Source organism: Tasmannia lanceolata, unplaced genomic scaffold (assembly GCF_043159265.1).
Source record: "Tasmannia lanceolata isolate RefF3 unplaced genomic scaffold, GAP_Taslan_0.1 ptg000026l, whole genome shotgun sequence".
Taxonomy (NCBI): domain Eukaryota; kingdom Viridiplantae; phylum Streptophyta; class Magnoliopsida; order Canellales; family Winteraceae; genus Tasmannia; species Tasmannia lanceolata.
Genome location: NW_027518703.1, coordinates 9,277,005 through 9,289,788, shown reverse-complemented (window position 1 = coordinate 9,289,788; position 12,784 = coordinate 9,277,005). Strand labels below are relative to the sequence as shown.

The 12,784-nt window shown below is 38.4% G+C and overlaps 1 pseudogene; it reads left to right on the top strand.

Annotated features, from left to right (window-relative positions):
* Positions 1-4,150: 4,150 nt before the first annotated feature.
* On the top strand, positions 4,151-4,819 carry LOC143858492 (germin-like protein subfamily 2 member 2 pseudogene; annotated as a pseudogene).
* The last annotated feature ends 7,965 nt before the right edge of the window (positions 4,820-12,784 follow it).

The window sequence follows — 12,784 nt, the reverse complement described above, 5'->3', positions numbered from 1 at the left end:
GCTACTAATACTCCTTATGCTTCTCCGTATAGAATATCTTTCAAGGAGGATAATATAAGTCACTACTATCTTTGTCGCTTGTAATTCCTCACTAGAGGAGCTTTTTTTTTTTTTTTTGTGTTAAGAATAATGTGTTATGGTGTATTATGATGGGACCCATCATCACCAATGACATCTTGTCATTCCATATTATAGGAGACAATATCTAATAAAAGAATAATGAGAGTTGTGGGATTAGACATTCGACCCCCACAAATTCCCTATATATCCTCCTTTGTTTTCTTCCTCTCTCTTCTCTCTTCGACGTCTTGATTGTTTGTCTGTCAGTATTTCTTGCTTTTTCATTAACAACTTCTAGATTGTTTCACATCCGCCAATCGCCATGACAAATGCATCACCCGGAAATCAGTCCTTCACTTTTTTGTGTAAGGGTTGAAATTATAAAACATGACACACTTTGGCACGAAAGAGGTGAAACAACCTCAACAGCTATTAACCTCGCAAATAAGAAAGATCTTTCATGCTCAATTCAACAAATGTCAGCTATATCTCAAACATTAGAAAATGAACAAGTATATTCCATGGACCAACAACGAGGAGATAATTATATATATCAATAATGGTGATATTTCACTCCAATCTCAATGGTCCTCAGTCTATATTGCCTTGTTAGAGAAGTTTATTCCCTGTCTGATTTTCAACATGCTTCCTTGAATCCAACTTAAGATTGAGGAAAATGTGTTTAGGTTAGGCGGTACATTGGATTGAGCATACCTTAAGGAGTGAATACTCAACCATGGCACTACACATGAATTGATGTCGATTTCATTGATTCACGTTTCATTGATTCACCTAAAGATTTAATTTAAAATTGGAGTATGGTTATTCACGGTGTTCAATGATTTCTGTTAAGCGTACATGACTGAATCATCAAAGCGTCCAACTCATAAATGGCAAATTCATAGGTTCAATTCCTGCAGGATTCAATGAAAAAAGATTGGAGAAGAGTGCTTTATACTCAAAGTTGAATTTCCTCCTTGAGGAGTATGACGCAGGCCTGGAGAGGAATCAAGAGCAAACCATGAGGAGGTCTATTAAGAGGAGCCCATGTTTTATCAAATCTTGGAACTTGATTCATCGATTGATAAGATGGACCATCGATCGAAGGACCGGTTCATTGATTGAAAGGTCTACTCATCAATCGAAAGATCTTACCACCAATTGATGGGGGGTATGAAATAGCAAATGAATTTATTTTTTAGAATATTTTCTTTGTATTTTTCATTTTTTGGATAAATTTGTATTTGTATAGGGTTTTGCTTAAATATATCTAAGTGCTTCTACTTTAAAAGCAAGCACAAGTTGAGTTGTCAGGGAGATTATGAGGGATCCGGGTACAACTAGTCAACTAGCCCTTAAAAGCTAGGGGACGGTGCCAAATCCTTATAAGCCCATCCACATGCATGTTTCAACCTTTCCGATGTGGGATCTTTTGCTTTCACGTGGAACCCCAACAATCTCCCCCTCCACGTGGTAGGAACATGGGAACTACGAGATCTTCCTCGAGGGATTTTTCCATCCTCAGAGGCATACCGGGGTTATCGAGATTCTTCCCCAAGGTATTATTCCATCCTCGGAGGCACACGGGGGTTACCACGCCCCAGTTCTGATAGCACTTGAGGAATTCGGGTAGAACTCACCCTTAAAAGCTAGCCATTAAGGGGAGGGTGGCCAAATCCTTATAAGCCCATCCACATCTTTCAACCTTTCCGATGTGGGATCTTTTGGTTTCACGTGGAACCCCAACAGATTATGATGTTATGTTGATTTTAGGCTTTGCCTAGGCGAGTTCATACTCTATTTTGAGTGAAAATTAAGTGTAATTTTGTTCATCTTCATAATTTTGCCCATTCTTCTTATCGATGTATCTTGAAAGCTGAATTTTAATCCTCCAAATTGGTAAATTTTGCTTCTGCACTACATCAAGAAATCACACTAATTAGATGATTCTTACAAAAATTGGCAACATTTTTTTTTTGAATGGCAATGAATTAAAAGAAAAAGAAACAACAGGAAGACCACAACGATAGAGAAGATCAAGACAAAACAAACCACAAGAAAAAAAAACACAAAATAACCAAGAACTTATTAAGCGGGGGGGGGGGGGGGGGGGGGCAACTCCGCCCTAGACGCACCCTCCCTTGCTAGCCTGTTGGCCTCACTATTAGCCAATTTCCTCACGTGATGAAATGAGAATGAAGATCCCCACCAAATCTGAGATCTCGTCAATCCATCTTGCAAACCTCCAAGGGCGAGACACGCTTCCCTTCAACCATCTTATGGCGTTTAAGGAATCACCTTCCATTATCACCTTATCACAAATATTGTGATCCATCATCAACCTTAATCCTTGAAGCACCGCTCTAATCTCTGATTCGTTGGAGTCCGCTATCCCAATCGGTCCCGAGCACACCTCTAACCATCCTTGCCAAAGATCGTGCGCTGAGACAAAATGGAAGCTAGGCAATTCTCAGACCCAAGCAATGTTTAGAGCTAGAATCTTGATGTATAGGAAATGAGGAGATTTCACCTGTCCTCTAAACACCCTGCAGTTTCGCTCCTTCCACAATACCCATAATGTGGTTAATATAATCACATGCCAATTGGTTTTACCTTCTCTACAAAAATTGGCCACATTATCACAGTTAGGATGACATCTGATGAACGGTTATTGAGAGCAGCTTGGCAACTATAATTTATAGCAAACTTTGAAAGAAAAACATTAGAGAAGTAAATAAGAAGTGGAGAGTTGAGTATCATTATCAAAACAAGAGTGCTGATATCAATTCCATTAGAAAAGTGTAAAGTGCAGAGGGTTCCTTTTGCTGATTGAAGAGGAAGATGTTCAAAAGCAAAAATGATATCCCCCCCCCCGCCCGCCCCAACGTTATTCTTTAAGTTTTAAAGGTAAATAAAAACGTTGAAGGGGGTGAATTTAACCTCAGGCAGTGAACCATTCTCACAGAAATTGTTAGGGGGGAGGGTGTAAATATCATTCCCCAAATTGTTATTTTCTTATTAATAAAATTTAAGAGGCTGCCCCTCTTAAATTTGAGCTCACTTCCTTGGGTTCTTGTGCAGAGGGTTCCTTTCCACTGTGTTTTTTTGCATTTCATGGGGATTTGAGCTCACTTCCTTGTGTTCTTGTGCATGGGTCACAAAATAGGGTTTCCTCTTTATTTTCCAAACGACATCGCTTTTTGCTAGCAGCCCTCACAACAACTAGGAAGAGATATGAATTGTGTTTCAACTGTGTATATTCAAAGGGAGGTTGGGCCTGTAGCTCAATGGTTGAGGCTTGGTTTCTCAACCTTGAGGTTGCAGGTTTGATCCCAGATTACCAACCAAAACAAGGGCATATATTCAAAAGTTCAGGTTTTACCAGCTTTCAATGTATGTATTAACAGGTGACTTGGTCAATTTTTCTAGCTAAAGGCCAAATCAAAACATGGAGACTGCTAAGTAGTTGCTATCTACCAACCCATATATACTATATCCCATTTATAGCCATTCTAGCTTTATCCAGAAAAAAGCTTGTTCTCTTGATTAAAGATGGTTGAACCATGGGACAAAAACTGCACTTAGTGGACAAATCTACACCGTATGGTGAATGGACTTTTGCCTATTTTGTGTTAACCAGTGATCTGTAGAAAATTGCTCCGAAGGCTATGATCATCTGATTAGATGTTATTTTGAAATAGGTGTGATATTTCTTTTTTGAGCAAAGAACTAGAGAAGGAAACACATACGCTAGAGGTAAAACGTAAGGACTAGTATATATACGTACGTAACCAAAGAAAACTAAGAAAAGTACTTCGGGTTCTGTCTTCACTCATCAATTTTTTCCATTTTAATTACACCCAGCCTTAAGAGGTAAAACGTAAGTACTAATATTGTTGTTTTGGTTTTAAGGAATATCTTAGGCGTTCCAATGTAGTTTTCGGAAGAAAAAGAAGAGGCCATTGTGCATGGACTTTATGCATAGATAGAGGACGCATGTGTGGTATATATATAGACATGATCTCCCCTCCATATCTCAAAACAACTCATTGAGAAATCATTTTTCAGGAGAATTTGAAGTTGAACAAGCATGGCCTCTTTGCCCCTTGCAAGCTCACCCTTGTTCCTAATCCTTTCCTTATCAGTGTTACTCCTTCATTCATGCCATGCAGCAGACCCTGATCCTCTGCAGGACTTCTGTGTTGGACTCCCAAACGCCACAAATGTATATCTGAATGGATTCCCCTGCAAGAAGCCATCAAGAGTAATATCGAACGACTTCTACTACAGCGGCCTACAACAAGCAGGCACCCCAAACATATTTGGGGTTAGTTTTTCTATTGGCGTTGCCCAAACTTTCCCAGGGCTCAACACCCTTGGGGTATCAATTAACCGAATCACCTATCTTCGCGGCGGAACCAACACCCCTCACGTGCATCCTCGTGCGACTGAGCTCTTATATGTAGTAAGGGGAAGAGTGAATGCTGCGTTTGTGACCACTAATAATGTCCTCTACTCAAAGGACTTGAAGGCTGGAGATCTTTTTGTGTTTCCTAGGGGGCTGGTACACTACAATTACAATATCGGGAAGGGAGGAGCAGAAACACTTGCATTTTTTAACAGCCAGTTTGCAGGAACATCAGTCATTTCCCTTAACCTATTTGCTTCAATGCCTTCTATTCCTGATGAAGTTTTGGAGAAGTCTTTCCTAGTAAATGAACAAACGGTGGAAGCAATCAAAGCCAACTTGGCTTCCTAAGCTACTAATGCTCTCTATGCTTCTCTATATAGAATATCTTTTATAGTTTGGTATTTTTCCTACCTTCTCTGCTTGAGGGTGGGGAATCTAAGTCACTGCCCTCTTAGTCGCTTGTAATTCCTCACATTAGGGAACTTTTTATTTTCGTCAAGAATAATGTGTCATGGAGTATTATGATGGGACCCATCATCACTAATGACAACTTTGAGATTGTTTCACATCTGTCTGACTGTCTTGACAAATGCATCGCTCAGAAATCAGTCTTTCACTTTTTTGTGAAGGGTTGAAATTAAAAAACTTGTTTTTTGTGAAAGGCTGATTTCTGGTGACACAGGTGAAACAACATTTTAAACTTGCAAATAAGAAAGATATTTCATGCCTAATTCAACAAATGTCAGCTATATCTCAAACATGAGGAAATGAACAAGTATATGCCATGGTTGTTGACACTGACATGAGCTAATTATTTTTCATTGTTAAACGATAAAAGAATAAATAATGCCATCTCCAACAGCTTAAGCTTTTGATGTAATTTGTTGTTTCACATGGTATCAGAGCAATTGTGAAAATCTTTGATAGTAAAAATCCACATGTAATGACCAACACAAAAGAGCAGCCACATGTACCATGTGTAGGCCAGTCCTAAAATTAAAAAAGAGGGGCCACACGTGAGGGGAGTGTTAAACTATAAAAGATTAAATAATGCCATATCCAACAGCTTAAGCTTTTGGAGTAATTGGTTGTTTCACAATCAATAATGGTGATATTGCACTCCAATCTCTCTCTCTCTCTCTCTCTATATATATATATATATATATATATATATATTGCCTTGTTAGAATATGAATATGAATTTGTGAAGCAGCCTAGGATGGTAAACCGTAGGCCTATGTTGATTGTTGTTTCTCTCTCTTTTCATTTATTTCAATATGTTTCCTTGAATAGAACGTAAGATTGAGGAAAATGTGCTTAGGTCAGGCGGTGGATTGAGCAAACTCTTGAGGAATGAACACTCAACCATGGCACTAAATATTTGAATTGATTTCATTTCATTGATTCATGTTTCATTGATTCCTGTGAAGATTTCATTTAAATTGGAGTTTGTTTATTCACCGTGTACAATGGTTTCTGTTAAGCATCCATGGATGAATGATCAAAGCGCTCATAAATGGCAAAATCGTAATTCCTGTTGGATTCAATGAAAAATTATTGGAGAAGAGTGCTCTATACTCGAAGTTGAATTTTCTCCTACTTGAGGAGTATTATGTTAAATTATAAAAGATTAAATACTGCCTTTCTCCAAAAGCTTAAGCTATTGGAGAAGTTGGTAACTTAACATGGTATCAAAGCAAATGCCTGGGTTTAAACCTCCTTGATAGCAAAATCCACATGCAATGGCTAAACCCGAAAGTGGGGCTACATGTGCCACGTGTAGGCCAACCCAAAGAAAGAGGGGCCACACGTGAGGGGGAGTGTTAAAGTATAAAAGATTAAATACTTCCTTTCTCCAAAAGCTTAAGCTATTGGAGAAGTTGGTAAGTTAACATATTATGCAGGCCAGGAGAGGCAATCAAGATCAAACCAGGAGGAGGTCTATTAAATGGAGTCCATGTTTTGTATCTTGGAATTTGATTCATCAATTGATAACCCGAACCATCGATCAAAGATGGCCTGACATAACAGCAACTGACCTAGACCTAGCCAAAATTTAATCCATTTACAATCATATAACATTTCTTGATGGGAACTCCTATTTGAAAATAAAGACAAAGTGAAAGGCTACTGATATCTGCGCTGCCATGTTTTGATAATGACACAAGCTCACCTTGTCTTTTCGTTTTTAAGTGACTGCTGAGAGTTTTTGGGAATTGTAATAGCTTTTGGCAGCTGATTAAATAAGAAAATGTAAAATCTTTCGACAGCTGATTAAATAATAAAAGACAAGGTGAGTTTGGTCATTTTCAAAACATGGCAAATGCAAATATCAGTAGCCAAGTGAAAATGGGCGACTATTTGGTCATTTCAAAGAAAAAGAAAAAGAAATGTATGCTACTTCAGTTCTGGTGACCGAGGATCATACACAAGAAAATATCATTTTAAAAATCACAGGGTAACACCAACCTTATTGTGTATTTTGGTGAGTAAACTATCAACCTTATTGTGTATTTTGCACTGATTGGAAGATTGGAAACTGATCTCAAATAGTTGGTGGGGGGCAGGAAATCAAAATAAAGTGTCATACATAAAGAAAGATGAAAACCAAAACTGTAACTGGAGTATCTATGGAGAAATAAATTAAAATCAAGGATTCGAAGCTTACAGAATGCAAAACAAATTATAAACAGCTCTAAATTGTAATGCCCCGACCACACTGTGTAAATATTGTCCAACCCTTGGTTTTCCCACCCTCCTCGATTTGTTTTCCAGCAGCACTAACCGTGCCCGACCCACTCTGCGGGGCCCAACTCTTGGAGATTCTGAAAACGCTTCTACACAGGGAGAAGGAGAGTTCACATATATTGCCCAAGAACTTTCTCTCTTCTGGTATGGGATCTTAGAATCCACCATGTTAGAGCTTAGCGTCCTCACTGGAACACCGTACTGCGGGAGGTACGGCTCTGATACCACTTTAACTGTCACACCCCGACTTGGGATCCGCCGTCCGGAGCGTGCAACAGCCACGAACATGCAAGGCATCTACTCCACTCATTGCATACATAGAAACAAGGCTGCTACTAAATTGCAGAAATAAAACTAAATCAAAGATTAAACCAGTAATAATATGAGGGTTCTACTCATCCCTCTACCACCACACTTAACATTATTACATTCACCTCGAAATAAGAAGTCCAAGTAAATGAAGCTACAAATAAAGCTGGAATATAAACTTTTCACGAATGGCCACCCCTTCAATAGGATCCCCCAAGCCAACGATTTACTGCTCCCGAGTATATGAAAATGTTTATCCACCTAATGAGCTAACAGCCCAGCCAGTTTACCCAATCCAAGTTATTAATCCTAAGCTTGATAACAACACTTCAACATGATAAGGACACCCATACATACATACATACATACATAATTTTTTTACATGCGTCCGGGTAATGCATGAATAACTTTGATAAGTTGGATAGGAAGGATAGTTGTATTGGACTCATAGCAACACGACCAAAAGCATCACACCAATGGGTTTTAAGGGCATCACACTAAAGTAGATCAATGAATCATGCTAGGAATTGTAGATATCACATCCACGAAAATTGCAAGGTTGTAAAACTTTAATTTTTTTAATTAAATTATTGTAGTAGATGGCCATGAGGCATGAGGCTTACAATATATAGAGAGATCTGGGGGACTCCTAAAGCAACTTAGCAAGTTGAATCCTATTCAAGCACTAGTAATGACAATGGTTTTTTCTTCTTCTTAAAATTCAACTGTTAAATAAGGGTATATATTTTGTCATTTGGGCATCATTTTGTTCACCCAAATGGAGTTCCATTTTAGAAATATTTTCTATAAGGCTCCTATTCCTCGGAGTTTGTTTCTTTCAACCTAAAATGGGTTTAAAACAAATTCTAGGCCCATTTTCGATGTAAAAATGGCTGTAAAATTTATTTTATGCCAATTTTACATTGACAGAGTCAATGTGAAATGGGCGTGAAATAAATTTTGCGCCCATTATTTACTTAAATATGGGCATGAAATTTGTTTTAGGGTCCATTTTAAGTAGAAAGATGCAAAACTAAAGATAAAAACAAATAGAAAAGGATATGAATTGTGTTTCAACACTATTTCAAAAAAAAAATGAATTGTGTTTCAACAGTAAATATTCAGTCAAATGTTCTGGTAGAACAAACCGTGTCATTTGACTAGCTTTCAAAGTATGTATTGACAACTGACTTGTGCAATTTTTCTAGCTAAAGACCAAATCAAAGCATGGAGACTGCTAACTTGCTAAGCAGTTGCTTTCTGTTGGGGTTTCACGCAAAAGCAAATAGTCCCACATTGGATGAGTGAAATGGATGGGGATGGGTTTATAAGCAAGGTTTTAAATTTCGGTCCTCACCGAAACCGAAATTTTAGCCGAAATCCCGTAATTTCGGCCGAAATTTGGTAGAAGTTCTCGAAATGTCATTTTTTTTAGCCCAAATTACGGTAATTCATGTTGAAATTTGGTAAAGGAATTAAAAAAATATTATTTTATCAATAATTTTGCCAAAATTTCAGAAATTTCGGCCGAAATTTGGTAGATTTCGCTTGTTTCGGTTTCGGAACGTTTCGGTGTCAGCCCCGACCGAAACCCAAAATTTCGGTTGAAATTTAAAACCATGGTTATAAGGGAATGGGCACCCTCCCTCTAACAGCTAGCTTTTAAGGGTGAGTTCTAACCGGTTAAATCCCTTACAAATGGTATTAGAGCTCAGGGCGTGGTAACCCATATTTACCTTTGAGAGCGGAAATGTCTCTCAGGGGAGATCTCGGAAACCCCGGTGTAGTATCTCGTATTTCCCACATTGCCGCCACGTGGAGGAGTGAGATTATCCACGTTGCTTCCACAAGGAGGGGGAGATTGTTTGGATTTCACGCAAAAGCAAATAGCCCCACATCGGATGAGTGAAATGGATGGGGATGGGTCATCGGGAATGGGCGCCATCCCTCTAACAGCTAGCTTTTACTTTTAGAGGTGAGTTCTACCCGGTTAAATTTCCTACACTTTCTACCAAGCCCATGTGGATTGTATCTCTGCTGTATTCGAAACTTAAAGAAAGAGTAATTTATAAGGCCATTTAAAATTTTTATAGAAAAAAGATTCTTCTATTGAATGAATATGGTTGAACCATGGGCCAAAAATTGCATTGATTGGGCGAATACAGCTTGAAATAGGTGTCATGTAGGAAAGGAAACAGAGATGCTAGAGGTAAAGCGTGAGGAGTAGTGTACGTAACCGAAGAAAATTAATTCGGGTTCTGTCTTCACACTCATCATGTTTTTCCAATTTTAATTACACCCAACCTTAAGAGGTAAAAAATATTTTAATTAGACCCAATCTTAAGAGGTAAAGCGTAAGGACTGATTTTGTCCTCCTACTCTTTCGTAAAAACCAACGAGGAGACATCTGTCCATTTTCTTTTTCTTTTCCTGTTGCCACGTCATTCCGTCAAAATTTAATCTATTTTTTGGGATTTGTTAGGCAATTTCTGCAAAGCCACATACCCTATCTTTTTAGCAGATTTTGTCTTATTCATTTAATTCATCTTAGATGGCTGTTGTCTCCTGCAAAAGTGACCTGCGAAATTGCGTAGCAAAACCCTTATTTATAATTTCATATAGTTATTTGCTGTGGGTTCATCGCAAAAGGCATTTCTCAGATTGTTTGTCGCATGTCAGAGCATCCACCTCATGAATGAAGACAAAATCTGCTGAAAATCTCTTTGAGGGAGTAGAATAAGTCACTACCCTCTTTATCGCATGTCAGAGCATCCCTATCCTGCTTTCTCTTCTTCCTCTCTTCCACATCTTGGTTGTTTCTCTTAGTATGTCTTCTTTCTTTTTCATTAACAACTTTGAGATTGTATCACATCCGCCGTGACAAGTGTGTCGCCCAGAAACCAGCCTTTCACCTTTCTGTAAAGGGTTGCGATTTAAAAACAAGTTGTCTTTTTTGTGAGATTGATCTCAGTCCTTCAAAAGAAAGTAAAAGGCGGATTTCTGGGTGATGCACTTAGGCACGACAGCGGTGAAACAACCTCAGCAACTTTTAACCTCGCAAATAAGAATGTTCTTTCATGCCTAATTAAACAAATGTCTGCTATATCTCAGACATGAGGAAATGAACTAAATATATAGCATGGTTGTCGACACTAACTGCAAGGAGCTAATTATATATCAATAACGGTGACATTGCACTCCAATATCAATGGTCCTCTATCTGTATTGCCATGTTAGAGCAATTATTCCCAGTCTATTTTTCATTTGTGAAACAGCCTAGCTAGGATGGTAAACCTTAATCCCTGTGTTGATTGTTTTCTCTCTTTTCATTTATTTCAATACATTTCCTTAAATCCAGCGTAAAAATGGGTGGAATGTGTTTAGGACAGGTGGTACATTGGATCGAGCAAACCCTTAAGGAGTGAACACTCAACCATGGCACTGCATATTTGGTTTTGGTTGGATAACAACGAAGCAGGGATACCAAAAAGAAGAAGAAAAAGGCAAGCTCTCTCAGTTCGATGATCCAAGATTTGAATTGATGTTGTTTCATTGATTCATATTCCGTTGATGGAATTTGGTTATTCAAGGTGCACTAAGGTGTACAAAGTTGTGTTCATGGCTAAATGATTAAATCGTCCGACTCATTACTGGAAAATTCTTAGGTTCAATTAACGCTGGATGCACGCCAATGGGAACAGCCTCCTACCTTGAATATGTCCTTGAGTCCAAAAAATCAAATGCTATTAAACAATGAAAAGTGATGGAAGAAAACACCTTCACGTACAATATAGTCAATACATGTAGAGTTTTCATCTTCCCTTTCTGTCTGACTTTTTAACCAACTCAAAACTCCACTTCCTACCTACTCCTTCTAAGGCTAAACTACTACACACTAATTGTAATTCCTTCTAAGACTTATAACTCCTTACACATCCCACTAACAAACTTCTAATTCAACTAGGACTCTAACTTACATAACTTAAGGAAATAAGATTCTAGATTTCTTTGACTAGCTCAGACCCTACTAACTAAGAAGTCATCCTACATCAAATAAGGACATCAATTTATCTCCAACGATCAGTAATTCTGAGTTTTAAAAGCATCAAAATGGGTGTGCATACATGATTGTGATGTTTGTGATTTTGTGTTCTACTGATTTCATGGCCTGAATTATCTTGGACTGGTATTGCGTCTTCAAGGACTATTTTTTAATTTACGGAAATTTACTATATTAAAAACAAAAAGAGATTACAAATCCTTACATTTGATCCCTAAATAAGCTTATACCATACTGTAGTGAAGAGCACGAACCTCCGCTTGAAGTTGAGTCCATCATTCCAACCAGCCTAGATAGAAGACGTAGATGATATCGCCATTATTATCTCTAAACACCCGTCCATGGACCAATGCGTCTGCAAAGACAAAGGAGATATATACTAGAAGAGAAGAGAGGGGACCTGAAATAAAATCCTAGAGGGGGAGAGGTAAGGATGCCAAAGGCCACACGCTACGGTTTACATTTTCATGAGTATCATACATAAGAAAACTTTTGGTGGATATTATTTTGTCTAGCATCACTGGACAGGTGAGCTGACATAAAGCCAACTGATCGAGACCTTGTCAAATTTTAATCCAAATAGATTTTCATATAATATTTATTGATGGAATTTTTTTTTTTTTTTTTAAATAGCGATTTGTATTGATTAGAATAAAAAGACAAGGGAGCACCCGAGAAGGGGCAACCCAGAGAACAGAAACAAGAAAGAAGAAACAGAGAAGAAGAAGAAAAGATACAATAAAAATAACAAAATTATATTACGGGGGAAGATGATCGAACCAGAGAATACTCTCCCTCCCAACTCTCTGCTTGGCTAACACATCCGCCTTTTCGTTTGCCGACCTCTAAACGTGATTAAAGACAATAGCCGAACCCGCAACAAAATCCTCAATTTCATCAAATAACGCCAAAAATCTCTAAGGAGGAGTTACACCACCCTTCAACCACCGAATGACATTCAATGAATCCCCTTCAACAATAATATGGTCTAATACTTCTCTACTCAACTTCTTGATCCCAAAATAGGCAGCTTTGACTTCCGCCTCAGAAGAATTACACACACCAATAGGACCAGAAAAAGCCCAAAGTATCTCATCAAACTCATCACGGCAAAGACCGCCCACCCCCGCTGGACCCGGGTTTCCAAAACAAGCACCATCAAAGTTGATTTTCAACATTCCTAGCCTCGGAGGCTC